The following is a 15,786-nucleotide window of genomic DNA, read 5'->3' as shown; positions in this document are numbered from 1 at the left end:
TTAGTGGGGAGCAAATCATGCTATCTGTGAGTCTCCTTATCCTAGGATGAGGCTGCTTTTGCTAGTCTCATGCCCAGTCAAACCGTATACCATCAGGCAGCATATAGCTTCTGACATTTGTTGAAGATTTGCTATATATAAAATATGACTCGAGCTTCAAATAGCAGAATGCCTAATGCCTCTTCTTCCTCAAACTACCTAGTAATTGTTCTGCAAAGTGTCACATTGAAAATTTAAAATAACCAGTTGGTTGTAAAAAATAAATAGTATGGAAATGAATATAGATTATATATTTTAAGACTATCTGAACAAAGATATCAGAATACCAGTAAAGGAATTTTTGATATTTATCGGAGCATAGGCCTAATGATTTGCTCAAGGTCATAGGGTTGACAATTGAAAAATTTAGGTTTGATATTGAGTATATCTGCCACTTTGTGCTAAGACCTAAAAATTTCCCTATTATAGAAACTATCTACTCTGAAACAGAAATATAGTTTTAATATGTAGGCTATAGCTGGGAAAAATTGCACTTTTTCTCAGTCTTATTTCAAGTTTATCAATTCCTTCTATTTCATAATTGTATATGGTACACATAATTTATGTTTTTAATTCCAATACTTATTAGGCATTGATATTAAGCAGAGGATGCCAAAAACATTGCCCATTTCTTTGACAATTCTTTGCCTCTAATAAAATATGACCAGATATTCTTTATACTTTCATATAATTTCGCTTAATGCTGCTTGTCGCAGTTTCCTACAGGATTTACATAAAGTACAGGCTATGGAGTTAATCTAAATAATCAAACTGGATGAAGTTATTTTCATTTTATTCATTTCCATTTAATAAAATGAACCACAATAGAGCTGAATTATTTTTACATCTCTTCAAATCAAGCCCTTGGAACATTAAACCATGTAAATGTATGAGTTGAAACATTATGAGTCACTGAAAAGCGAAGCTACTGCATAAGACACAGGAGAATCGTGAGCCCCCCTCACTGCAACATAACGATAAGAATGTGTTTTTGATGAATGCATGCTCCATATACACAACATAAGTCGCAAATCACTTACCATCATTCTTAATTTAAGATTGCCTATTAATCCATGAGATGTAACTGTCTCTGAAGATCTAAAAATTTCAATATTTGAGTAAGTTTCTGCCTTAAATTGTCTGCTTCAGTAATTTCATTATGGTATGTGGTTTCCATATATGCATAATTCACTGATAAGTACTTCAAGTAGGAAGCTATTTTGTTTTCAGTATTCAGAAGATTTAAGTAAAGGATGGTGAGGGCAATGGAGGTCATCTAAAGAAAATATAAAAGACTTTCTACATTTCCTAGTGTCCTTTAAAAAAAAATTAAGCTAAATTTCTAAAATTGCTAAACTCAGCATTTGAAAGGAAGATGGATTCAAGCTAGCCACAGAGAGGAGCTACGAGAACCAGTCAACTATGTGGACCAAATAAAAGCCTTGTCTAAAACGCCATGAACAGATTTTTTTCCACCTGTTCTTACAGTAAAGCCTACTGGGTATGGTGGGCATCTAGCCAGCAGCCAAGAGGCAGCAAAAGAGAAGAGAAGTGCAAGGGGAGAAAAAGTAATTCACTAAAACAAATTTACTGGAAACCTTTGGGCAGCTGCCAACAGGAATGAAGGCAAAGCAGAGAAACAAATTATATCAACATAACTTTAGCAATAGAAAACAGAGGTATGAAAAAGGTAATAACCTTTTAGAAAACGTTATCAGAAGTCTATATTTTGGAATAAAGTACAGGCAGTCTCCAAAGGAAAAACCGACCGTGATGTTTTAAAATATTTGGAGATGTTATTTAAAACCTGAAATATATTTTCCCATAAACATTATATAATAAATGACAATTAGATCATCATGCCAAAAGCAAGTTCTATTTCAATGATAGTGCATGCAAGGGCTATGACTGTCTGATGGTACAGTTGCCTGCATGTAATGACATATCCAGGGGAAAGTGCATTTCCATTCCCATCTTGAGAGGTCAGAATCCTCTCCTGTTGCCACAGAGTACGAGAAGGATTTCTGCTAGTGGGGGAAATTTTCTATGAAGAGCTGTCTTCAGGAAATGAATCGATTTCCTCCAATGTGGGATCTTGGAATAGAGAAGAAGATACTGGGCACCGTTAGTGGTTATCATGGGGTGACATGAGGGCTTAATGCTGAAGAGCATGGACAAGCTATTCAGAAACAACTTCAGATACATGCCATTTCTTTTGGGGGGGAGGTGTTATTTTGATTTTTTTTTTTCCCTTGGTCAACACCAAGAATCATCTGTCTGTTTTATTTTTCACATTGTCACTACCTCTTTCTTAAAACTATGGTATGCTTTTGTTCAAATTATTGTGGAAAATTATACAGCATTCATTCTTTCCTTCTTCCCTGGTCAAGTACACAGACACAGAAATTCAAACATATACTCATCGCTTATAAAAATAGGTAAATAGTAATATCACATCTTTCTAGAGATTCCTTCTCTTTTTTTAAATTAGGAGCTTTAAATAAAGATAACTTTGGAACATAAGTATTACATGAATGATTAATGTTAGTTACATAAAAGTATTTTAAGTTTGTTTTAAAATTCTTGAAAAATGGGAAATGGAGAAGAGGGCAAAAGATAAGGACTCTTGAAATGTTAGTGGTAGCAGTAAAAATGGTTGTTTAGTAAGTAATCAACAGAATATACATTTCCTTCTTTCTCATCTCCCCAGACTTCTCTCTCTAAAGACAGGACAAGAACACAAGGTCAGCCAAATCTGCTTCAAATGAAAGGTCAAGAAAAAAGAAATTGACAGTGTAGGGGAGGCAAAACTTCCTTTTACCCTCTTAGGTTCTGTCACTCGGCCTAAAAACTAAACTGTTAATTAAGTTCTTAAAATAAGTAAATCGGTTAATAAAGGCATACATATACAATTATCAGAAAACTCTAAATTGGCAACTGATCTCAGCACACAGTAGAAGGTATGATAATAGGACGGTCTTATAGAAAACGAGTTCTGTATGAGTGGGAAAGCTCTCTTTTTGCCAGTTTCAGGTATTCAGAATCTGACTCTGGGATGGTAACAAAGAGCAATTGATATACAGTTTTTTAATATTAAAAAAATGTTTTGTATAATTTTCCTTTTTTGATCTTTATTCTTATTTCAAAGTATTTGCTTTTTAAAATGAATTGATTGTTATATAGTTTTATCTGTATCACTCTGTAATATCTCTTTTCCCTCTTTATTCCAAGTCCTAAAAAAAAGAACTAAAATGACATAAAAAAGATCAATGAGAAAAGCATACAAATTTTAATATTTTTACATGTACACAGAAATCTTCAAAAGAAAAATAAATACCTGAAGAAACCAGCTGGTCCAAAAGCTTATATACCTTTTTAAACAAGAATAAGAAATTGTTGATATTTGATAAGAAAAGGAGGCTTAAGCTAGGGGTAATAAACTGTGGGGCCTTGACTAGGAAATACATGGAAGAAACTAATGTGATAAGGGTTATTTTATTAGATTTTTTTGCACAGGTCTATTTTACCATCAATTCCCAGCCTCTGCTGATAAGAATGTTCTCTCTTCTTGGTACAGGGAGGGTACCTTTTCCACTGGAAATTTTATGATCTGCTTTTACGTACAAAGGGGAGGGCATAGAGGCCTTCCTGTATCTGCTGTTTCTCAAGTCCTTCAGCTCAAGATAATCAATCTGCCTGCGATCAATTCAATGTTTGTGTCCCCCCCAAATTCATATGTTGAAGTTCTAACCCCTCAATGTGATGGTGTTAGGCGGTGGGGCCTTTGGGAGGTAATTAGGTCAGGAGGGTGGAACCCTCTTCAGTGGGATTAGTGCCCTATAAAAGAGACCCAAGAGAGCACTCTACACTTGTTTACACTGTGTGAGGATACAAGGAGAAGTTGGCTGTCTGCAACTTGGAACCAGGCTTTCACCAGAATCAACCATCCTGATATCCTGATTTCAGACTTTCCGCCTCCAGAAAAATCAATTTCTGTTTATAAACCACCTAACCTATGGTACCTTGTTATAGCAGCTCTAACTGGCTAATACAGAAATTGGTACCCAGAAGCAAGATGCTACTGTAACAGATACTAAAACTGCTGCTTTGGAACTGGGTAATGGGTAGAGATCCAAACTTTAGAGGGAGTTTTCTAGAATTGTAATTATAATGGAACAGTGTATATTTCTTCATGTTTATTTTTATTTGCATTTATTATGTTTCTTAGGTCTGAGGATTTTGTTTTTACCACATTTGAAAACAATTTTATCTCCATAGCTCAGTTATAACAATTACATGTACAAGAGGCCATTTGAAACTAGACCACAGTTCACTGATATTTTGTCTTTATTTTCAGTCTTTTTTCTCTTTATTTGGACAGTTTCTATTGCCATGTCTTCAAGTTTATTAAGCTTTTCTTTTGCAGTATCTAACCCAATGTTAATTCCATCAAGTGTATATTTCCTGTCAGAAATTGTATTTTTCCTCTTAGGAAGTTTGATTATGTCTTTTGTTTACCTCTTTTATCTCTTTTTAACATGTTAACGATTTTTCTACCTTTTTGAATACATAGAATATAGTTATATTAATTCTTTTATTGTTCTTGTCTACCAATTCTATCTATGTCATATCTGGGTCTGTTCCTATAGACTTATTTTTCTTATCATTATGGGTTGTATTTTCTTCTTTTCTGCATATGGTAATGTCTTCTTGGATGCTAGATATGGTAAATTTTGTCTTATTAGTTGCTGAATACTTTTGTGTCCTCTTAAAAATACTTGAGCTTTCTTTCAGGATGTAGTTAAGTTACATGGAATCAGTATTATCATTTCAAGGCTGTCATTTAAGTTTTGTTAGGCAAGACCAAGATAATCTTTATTGGGGCATAATTTTTACTTATTATCAGGGCAACACCCTTCTGAGTACTCCACTTGATGCCCATCTATTACTAGGTTTTTCTGCTGTGGCTGCTGGGAACATGAAATATTTCTAGCCTTCAATATTCCCTAAACATGGTTGTGCTGGCTCATTTACAGTGATTCTTTCCTTGGCCTCAAGTGCTTTCCTCTTGCATGTGCTGATCAGGACTAAGTTTAAATATCATCCTATGCAGATCTCTGGACCTCTCTTTCCATGCAATTCTCTCCTCACTGTGATGCTTTCTTTGCTCCCGTACTCTGATCTGTAATCTAGCCAATTTGGCCTCCTTAAATTTTTAACTGTCTGTTCTCAACTGAGGGAGTCTTCTGGGCTCTATTTAGGTTCTCATTCATATACTTTGATCTAGATACTTTCTCTAGGCAGTAAACTGGCTTAGCCAAAAGGATCCCTCTGTCAGAGATCACTACCTTGTGCTGCATATTTTCAAAATTTCATTATATTTTTTTGTGTTTGTTTATTTAAAGTGGGATGGTGCATTCAGTAGTTCTTGTTATGGCATCATGGTTAGAAGTAGAATTCAACAGACTATTAATAATTACTGATATTTGAATCCTTCCATATTTCAGATGCAAAATGAAGACCTGGGGTTGAGAGTTCACGTAAACCTGAGACTACAAGTAAAGTTAATCACAGTGACAGAGCAGGCCAGGAAAGTACTGGAAACTGACAATCCAGGAAAAGACAAAACCAACTAAGAAGTCAAGAGTAGAAATCTTTCCCAGTGCTCACAGTCGTAATAAGGCTGTTAGTTCTAACATGGTGGGAAAACCATAGGTAGAACCAGAAAGAAGGTCTACATATTCACTACGATCAGTCGACATAATCATGTCAAAGATACTACTTACAAAGAAGAGCATTGCCACACCCAGTTCTTTCCAATGTCTAGATAAAAATGACAAGGATATCTGTACATATGAAAACAAAGAGCAATACAAAGTCAAGGATTAAGGCAAAAAGAATCAGGTAAGTTAATATGAAGTGATTTTAAAAATTAGAAGATTCAAGGCTTTAGTATGGCACTTGTAGAGGCAAGAATAATTCCAGAGTGATAAGCTGTAACAAGGCAGATAACAAGAAGACCTGGTTGAGGTGAAAGACAGGTGGTCAGTGTCAAAAACCTATAACTCAAAGGTTGAACCTGACCTATCTGAGGAAATTAGATTTAATTAATTATAATTTTCACATTCAGGTTTTGTTTTGCTTAGATTATTTAAAGAATTAATGATACAAAAATAAATGATATATGTAGAAAATAACCAAAAAAGTATTCACTTCACTCCTGTTTTCCATTTATGTAGGAAGTAAAATGAGTCTGAAATTTTACATCTGTAAAAATAATACATCAGACTTTACATCTTTTCATGGAGTGTTAGTTGCTACAAAGTTAACTGAATAAATTTTAATATATTTCATTATTTACCAGGAAGGATAAATACATTCGTTATATTGAGTTTCCTTCTACTGATGTGAAAACGTAGAATTACAACTAATCCTGAAAATGATAGGAAAATGTTGGATGTGAACAAGTTTAATACATTCTAATAAGAAAGCGAAAAAAAAGAGGGTTAAAATACTTCTGGTTTTTCAATAATAAGGGCAACAGAAGTAGGAAAATCTCAAAGGAAAGGGAATGTTTTGAATGGGAGAAGGAGAGAAATAGTTTGGGGACAGAAGATAGATAGCACTTTGCTTTGTTATAAATAGAGGCCAAACTCACAGCAAAACACTGCCAAGTACAGTTTACTATTTTAAAACCTTTCAGGATATTTTTTAAAAGCAACAATATGTGCTGAAATTTTGTGTGTTCCATGGTTTTGACAGGAAACAATTTCAAGTTTTATTGCATTTTGATTTGGTAAATCGGATATGGTAGGTTTATCATTGTAATGATAAATCTTATATTTTTTGACTAAGAAAAACATATTTTAGAACAAAAAGTTACCTGTAAATTATTTTACTCTAAGAATATAGCCAAATATTTGCTTTGAAAGATTGATTAGAAATGAACTCAATATTTTAAATATTGTTCTATAATACCACAACTTTAAAATTATGTAGACCATCTATTAAATCAATATTTCCAGTTTTAATCATGGTCATAACAGTGTATGCACCTGGACTAAGAAGATATTAATACTACCTACAATTCTGCTAGAATATACAATACAGAAATATTTTAACTATGTTTTTTCCTGTAAAATATAGCATGCCAAATCTTGATCATTACTTTCTTTGATAGCTTTACATTTATTACTAAATAGCGAAAATACTTTATTTTTCAGTTTCATATATATTGTCATTCAGACAAATAAAATTCACTTCTGATAGAATTTTACCACTAATTCATCTTGAAAAGCAGTTTTGTCTATTTATTCTCTTGTAATAACTTAAGTACATTGATGGTTTTTTATGTAAAATATTTTACATTCAACACATTGAAATAACAGACTGATGTTTTCTCCCCCACAAAAGAAAAAAATTATATTAAACTATGGAAGAATTCAAGGACTTTGTTTTTAGGCTAGACAATAGACACTTAAACGTTATTGAACTCTGCTAAAGGCTTAACTTTATGATTTTTATTATTGCCTGAAATTAAATAATGACAGAAGCACAGCATGCCCAGTGGTATACATTACAGCGGCACACGCAGAGGGACACGGAGCATGCTAAAGTTGTTTTCCAGCCTCTAGAATCTGAAATGGATAATGCATTTGACCCTCTCAACACAGTAGACTCACTGTCCCCAGAGAGCACTTTCACTGGCTTGTTAATCTCTGTTTAAGTAGTAACCTGTGCACCAGTATAAGAAAGATCAAGTTGGTTAAAGTGTCTCTGGTCCTAGTTTACTGCATAAATACTCCTGGCAACAAAGATAAAACCAGAAAATACCCAGAGGTATCTAAGCAACTGCAGAGTGAAGATAAAATTATTCAACCTAGTGAAATTGCTGATTTAAAGCCAATATAGAAATTTTATCAGTTTATCCTGAAAGAAATTGAAAAATGTAGTACTTCAAATAATGTATTGTAGAAGATGAAGTGTTTAACTGGCTGTTATGGGTGTAGCTGTCTGTGGACTGACTTCTGTAATGCTCACTGAAAAGAGAAAGGAAGTGAGGAATCTTTCAGAGATATGACTGCAATTCTTCAAAAGTATCTCGAAAGAGAGTCACTGCTTCCCGAGTATTTAGTGCTCACAAATATTTCCAGCTATCCGAATATTAACCATTGTGCAAACGTGCAAATTTAGGCTAGGTGAAATATACATGTGTTGTAAATATTGATGCTAATTTTCAGGTTTATTCCACGTGGAGCACCGGAGCTTAATAAGGCAAAGATAATTATTATCAGAAAAGTGAATTGTTTAATCTTAACTTTATGAAATTGCCTAATTACTTTGGGGTATATAGTAATTAAGACAGTAGATATTTGATCCATGCATCTAATTAAAAATTTTTCCTGCTAGTTTATTAATATATCTTTTTCTGTCACTTGAATTTTGTCAGGCATATAAGCCCATCATCCCAACATAGACATGTTTCTGTCAAACCTATTTATAATAATGATTCATCTTTAGAGGTTCATAATTCCTTTTATTTTTAAAAACTGTATTATTTTTACCCTAATGTATATATTAAGTACAGCTATGTGAAATAGATCTAATGGTTCCTATCATTCCTGTTTTACAGATGAGAATACATAGGGCAAGAAGAGATAATTGAGATATTCTCAGGTTCCCAGAGCTACTTATTGATATGGTAAAAACTAATAATCTTCCCCTCGTTACACTTCCAGTTAAGAATATCTCACTGGAAATAACTAATTGTTCATGTAACAGTATGCTTTCCTGTGAAGAGAAAGCATACTTTTATTAAAGGGATGGTTTAAAATCCTAAAATCATGTTAGTTTGCACTCCTTAATGATCGCTCAAAGAATTTGAGATAGAATTATAGCCATCTTTTCATTTTGGTTTAAATAAATCACTCGACAATTGAACAGGCTGTAGATAAACTGTGGTTTATTCTATCCTTTGGGTTGTATTATATGCACAAAATTGTCTGAATTCAGTGAGCTCTGTAGAAACGTGCTTACCCATTGCAATGGATCTGAAATGGCCACAAAACCCAGAGAGCCTGACTTGTCTCCAGAAACTAATGAAATACGTACGGGCACTGTCAGTGCTCCACCCAGACATCTCAGATCCCTTTTATCTGTTTCTCTGTGTCCCCTCTCTAACTTTGGTGTGGATTTGCTTCCAATAATGCATGCCTGTGGCTCACTGGAGGACTGTCCTTGAGCCATTGAAGCACTTACCCCTTACACCCAATGTAGAGATCTAGAAGTACGTGGGTGCTTCCATCTCTAAGACTAGGAAAGCCAGTTAGTTCACTTGACTCAGTGCAGGACAACTCCAAAGCCTAAAATTCCTCTAGCAAGATCAGACTTAATCCTGCCCTTTTGCTCTATCCTGGCTTCTTCCCCACCCCTGACAAACTACCCCTACTCTCTTACCAGATTCTCATACTATGACACTTGCACATGAGTCCCAGTTTCAGTTTGTGACACCCACTCAAAGACAGTGGAAAATTCACAACCACTCCAATATAGCTGTGGACCTAAAGATTTGTCTCTAGAAAGGGCACATTCTCCATACGGCAGTGCCCAGGAGCCCAGGACACTGTCAACATTTATCTTTTTGCTCCATTGTCCTATGCTTCAAAGGTGACCTAATCACTTCTATTTTTAAAAAAAGTTTTCTTCCGAAGAAGTTCATAGATTTCACTGTTTACAGTCAAGTTTTACTGGTCTGGCAGTCATTATACACAAATTGAATTTAATAGCTTTGCTTTCAACCATAATATTACTTTCAAATTCTTTAGATAAGACACAGTGGAAACCTTTAAAATAAGAACAAAAGCTAATGGCATGGATATAATTTCATATAAATGAAGAATCCTGATCAATATTTCATTGGAGGTGTTTAATAAAAAAAAAAAAAATTACACCCATAGGTAGCAACTGGTGATTTGAGATACTTTGCTAACTCATTTAAACTCTTGCAAAATCAGAACCTTTCCTAGAATTTCTTGAAATAGACAATTAGCTCTCTTGTAGAGTGATTGTATTGAGCACTCTTGTTTATGCTTAGACTATAATGATATTTTTTGTTTAATTGAAATGACTTTTATATTATTGGCCTAGTCATTTCTAATAATTAGGTATTATTATTCACATTTTTATAGAAGAAGTAACTGAAACTAAAAAATTTCAATAACATCTTAAATAAATGGATTTGATTTCTAAATTCCATGTTGTTCAAAGGTACCAAAATTCAAGAGGGACTGTTTAAGCAAAAACTAAAGTGATACAGATAAAGCAATTTTGCTTATAATATCCAGATAACTGAGAGAAAAATCTAAGATTTATATCCCCTTCCAATAATACAGATAATTTTACATATGCAGCAGGCATGCATCTTGATGGCAACCTCAAGTGTGTACTCTGTAGCATATTTTAAAATGCTTATACTTAAATAAAACACAAATTCAAGCCTTTAACCTTCAAGGTTGTGAAAAAATTAATCTACATCATTACTAGGGGCTTTTCAAACTCTCCCTCTTCCTGGAGGGCTTCAAGGTCCCAGAGTTATTTTTAAAGACAAACTTTAGGAGGCCCATTATGATTCATTTGTCCACTCATGTTACACACAAGGAGCTCATTGTCTCAGCCTTGAGGATAAGAGCAGGTAAAGTAGCCCTCCTGCTCACATGCCACACTAGGACACCAGGGAGTCACTGTAGAGACCTGGGGACTCAGCTTACTTGACTAGGCATCCACTCCCTTTGGTCTCCTGGCATCTCACCCACTCAATGGCACATAGTGAGCTTCTCCACTGTTTTCTTGTCATGCCAATTATATTAGTTTCTTAGGGCTGCCATAAGAAAATATCACAAACCAGGTATCTTAAAACAACAGAAACTTATTCTCTCACAGTTCTAGAGGCTAGAAATCTGAAATCAAGGTGTTGGCAGGGTTGGTTCCTTCTGAAGGCTCCGAATCTGTTCCATGCCTCTCTTAGCGTCTGGTGATGGCTGGCAATCCTTGGTGTTCCTTGGCTTGTAGATGCATCACTCCAAACTCTGTCTCCATCTTCAACTGATGTCCTCCCTGTATGTCTCTTCTCCTCTTCTTGTAAAGACACCAGTTATGAGTGTTGCATTGGATTGGGATTGGATTAGAGCCCACTCTAACGACCTTGTCTTAACTTGTTTATATCTGCAAAGACCCTATTTCCAAATAAGCTCACAGTCACAGAGACTAGAGGTTAGGTTTTCAATACGTCTTTCTGGGGAACACAATTGAACCCAGGACAACAACATTCAGACTTAATCTCCATCTGATCAAATTTTTCCCCTACTTCCTGTGCTCAAAGGCACTCCTTCTACATTCCCCATTCCTGTCAATGGACACTTGCATAATTGTTTTGACAAGTTTAGACTTCATAAAATCAGTATATGGAAGAAGTAACTAATTTAGACTTAGGTAATGAGGATAAGAAAGGAATTTTGAAAACTAAAAGAGAGCATCTGATTGTTAACGTAGAGAAAACATGTTTACTTTCCATTGGTCACTTGCCATTTACTAGCACTGATCCCAACCTTGAGGGTAGGGATGTAGCTTATTAATCATTTATCTACATAAAACACAGACTAATAAACAATCGAAAGTTGATGAAATATGATAAACTACTTATGGCTATTAACAGCATTAAAGTAAATATTCCATTGAACAGTATCTGGGACAGAGTATAATCAAACATTGTCAGCTGGAAGGAAAGGAAAATATTTTATTCATTTCCAGAATATTCCCTAAAATAACTTTAGGAAGGCTTTCTGAGACATTATGTTCAAATATATACATATTAAGTAAATCATTCACTCAACACAGATTTATTGAGCCCCAATTATGTACCAGGAACTATTCTAAATGCCAAGATTATAAAAAAGATTTTAGAAAGACAATAGGGGCTGGCCTGGTGGCGCAGTGGTTAAGTGCACACATTCCTCTTTGGCGGCCCGGGGGTTCACCGGTTTGGATCCCAGGAGCAGACATGGCACTGCTTGGTAAGCTATGCTGTGGTAGGCATCCCACAAAGAAGGTAGAGGAAGATGGGCATGGATGTTAGCTCAGGGCCAGTCTTCCTCAGCAAAAAGAGGAGGATTGGCAGCAGCTAGCTTAGGGCTAAACTTCCTCAAAAAAAAAAAAAAAAGAATAATTTCCTCACACGTTCTACATTGTAGATATTAACACTTAAGTAAAAACAGAAACTATGCGAAATAATGTAAGAGCTAAGGAAGAAAATAAAGGGGAGGCATATAGAATGCTTCAGGGGTCAGGGAATTGCAAGTTTAAGGAAACAGGTGACATTGAGCCAAGATCTGAAGGGATATAAGGGAGTAAGCTTGGTGGCTATCTGGGGGAGGTTTAAATATCTTGAAGATGGAATGTGCCTGGAATGTCTGCGGAACATCAGAGAAACCGACATAGATTGGGCAGAGTGAGTCAGAGAGTAAAGGCGATAAAATATGAAGTAAAGAGTCTTCTTGGTCACTGTTAAGATTATGCTTTATACTTTGCATGAGTTGGGAAGCCAACAGGCTTTTGAGCACAGAAGTAAAAATTTTCATGTTGCAGGACAGCAGGGTTATTCTGGCTACTTTGGTGAGAATAAACTTTAGGAGCAGGAGCAGAAATATTGAGATCTGTTAGGAGACTATTGCGATGATGGAGATAAGAGATTATGGTGGTTTAGATTAGGTGTGTCAGTGGACGTGATAAGAAGGTGTATGGTTTAAATATAACTAATGGAAGAGCCAGAGGAATTTGTGAAAAGATTGGATTTGTGACATGAGAAAAAGAGAAAAGTTAAGGAAAATTTTAAGGTTCTTGGCTTAAGCAACTTAAAGGATGTGGGTGACATTATACAGAATTAAAGGTTGTGAAAGGAACAGGCTTATGGGGGAAATAAGTAGTACAGTTTTAGACATGTTAAGTTTGATATGCTAGTTTTACTTCCAAGTGAATGTGTCAAGCAGTTGGAAGTAAATGTGTAGCTCACGAGAGAGGTCTGGGCTGTAGATAAAAATATGCTAGTTGTCAGTGTCTACAGATAATTAAAACATGATGCTAAAAGAGATAGATATTCAAAGAATTGCATGTAGAAAGCAAAGAGAAGTATTTCAAGACCAAGCCCTCAGATCATAAGGGATGGAATCTAAGAGACTAGAAAAATGAAGACAAATTTGCAAAGGATACTGAAAATGAGCATCTGGTGTGGAAGGACCAAAAACATAATGGTAATGATTTGGAAGCCAAGTAAAGACTTTGAAACTGGAAGAAAAGTGTGATCAGAAGTGTCAAATGTTGATTTGGGAGAATCAGAACCGGAGGAGTGGAATTCGAGATCACAAAAATAGGCAACATTTTCAAGGAATTTTGTTTCAAAGGATAGTGTCTCAGGTAAATGAGATAATCTCAGATAAATGAGGTTGATGGCAATAAAAGGGTCTGCATTTTTCCTTCCTTGCAATCTTACAGTCTAGCTGGCTGTAATTTCATGAATGCCATCAGAAGACTCACCACTACTGGGTCAGAGGTGAAAGATAGTTTATTACTCACAGGGATAGCAGGAGCCATAGTTTCAAAATTGTTACAGCTGTCCTCTGAGCCCCAGTTCTCACATGCAGTGACTTGAGTTATAGGAGAAGAAGCCTGAGTTCAAGGAGCCTGAGTTTTCTATAAAGAGCTGTAACTAAGTTTTCCCTTTGCTCCAGCAGGAGACAGTATCTCTATTGTCCAAGGTTGAGTCCTATACAAATATTCTTGTAAAAATAACCTGGAACAAAGAACAGTAAGTGTCCCATTCTGCAAGATGTGCACAAATGCAATAGACACATGGATAATCGTCTCCCAATAACTAGTAGAGGATTTTCCTCAATGAAAAAAATTAATTGTGTCCTTGTATGTTGATAGAAAGGATTCAGTATGAAGGGGGAAATATATGATGAAGGAAAAGTACAATTTTTAGAGTGGTATGCTCGAGTAGACACAAGTGTGTGAAATTTAACGTACAAGTGAATGATCTGGCCTCAGATACCTCTGTGAATAGGTCGTCCATACTGATAGGAAGAAAGGCAGAGCACATAGACACATGCTGGTAGGGGGATGTACTTGGCCCTGGGAGTTGGTGAAAGTTCTCTTCTGATTGCTCCTACTTTCTCAGTGAAATAGAAATCCAGGTAAACAGCAGAGAATGAGGATTGGATGCAAGGCATAAGAAGGAGAGAGGAGAAGATATGAAAGGTGTATTTAGGAAATGTAAAGATATAAACTCGGAGAATCTGGGAGGATAGAGGGCAGACACGCTATGGCTGACATAGTTACCGTACTAAATACCTTGTTTTCCTCCCTGCATTCTACGCATCTCCAGTATGCTCTCTACTTAGGCAGATTTTATCCCTTTCTTTAGCTTTCCAATTGAATTCAGTCAATGAGAAGTCACTGAAGGAGACTGAAGAGAAAACGGAAAGTTAGTTCAGGGTATTAATTCCTGAGAATATGCTTCCCTCAGGGACCCCTTTCGTTGGCTGTGCCCCTTAAAGGAAGGTTGCTGCTCCCCTGAAGAGAAACTTTCCTTCTCTTAGCTTCCATTAACCTTTCTCTGCCCTTGACCTTTCAGGCTTAGGTTGGTAAAATGTTTGCTACCGCTAGTCCTGGACTACTGCACTGTCCCTTACGGTTACCAGACACCTTGAATATACCTTAGAATCAGGACCTTTTCTGGAACAATCATGCTTTAAAGTATCCTTATACGAGTGTGTATGATCTCTTTCCTGTTGGAACCTGAATAGTAAAACTACGAATACTATTCACTTGACATTTTGTTCACTGAGCAAGTGAATTTATAGAGATCTGTTTAAAGTTGGGAAGAGTCCAGTTGTACTAGACTCCAATGTCCAAATCAGGTTAATCTGTCATGCTCTCTGCTAACTGAGCCCATGCTTTCTAGTTTTTCTGTATATTCTAACATGTTAAGTGTGCTCCGGGGACAACTGCTCCTTCAGACTCCTTATAGGACTTGTGTTAGGGGCAGCAGGGGAGCAGAAGACAACTGAGAAATTTGGTAGTTTTACCAACTGCCTTCTTGCCCAATCTAATCCAAAACAATCTTCTTTGACTTTAATTAAAACATTTCTTTTTCTCATATTTCCCAAGAATGTAGCATTTTTTTCTCAAACCTTTCTTTTACCATGTGGCAAGATTCTATCACATTTCATGTTTGTCATCTAATCTTTTATGTTCTCCTCTTTGCATCCTTCCTAATTGAGTCTTTGTCTTTAACTTCCAGCCTCCTCCTCTATACTTTTCCACCATTCTTTACAATTCTAATTGGAAGACATGTGAGGTTTCAAGGTTGGAATATCGTGGATTTGTATTCTAGACCTAACATTTGCTACCTGTTCATTAGTGCACATTATTTAACTTCTCCGAACCTCTGTTTTCATTAATAACAGTAATAATAATAGTAATAATACTCTTTTCAAGTGGTTTTATAAAGATTAAAAATGGTAATCTATGTAAACAACATCTTACCAAACAAGATTTCAATATATGTCAGTCTCTTTTTCTTTTCCATCTATCCTTCGTTTCATGATTATCTATCGAGCTAAACTTCTAACATTAGTATAATTTAAGAATAGTAGTTATAACATTCAGCATACTTTTACAAGTACCATAAGTGCA

Source organism: Equus asinus, chromosome 11 (genome assembly GCF_041296235.1).
Source record: "Equus asinus isolate D_3611 breed Donkey chromosome 11, EquAss-T2T_v2, whole genome shotgun sequence".
Taxonomy (NCBI): Eukaryota; Metazoa; Chordata; class Mammalia; order Perissodactyla; family Equidae; genus Equus; species Equus asinus.
This window is presented reverse-complemented; position numbering follows the sequence as displayed.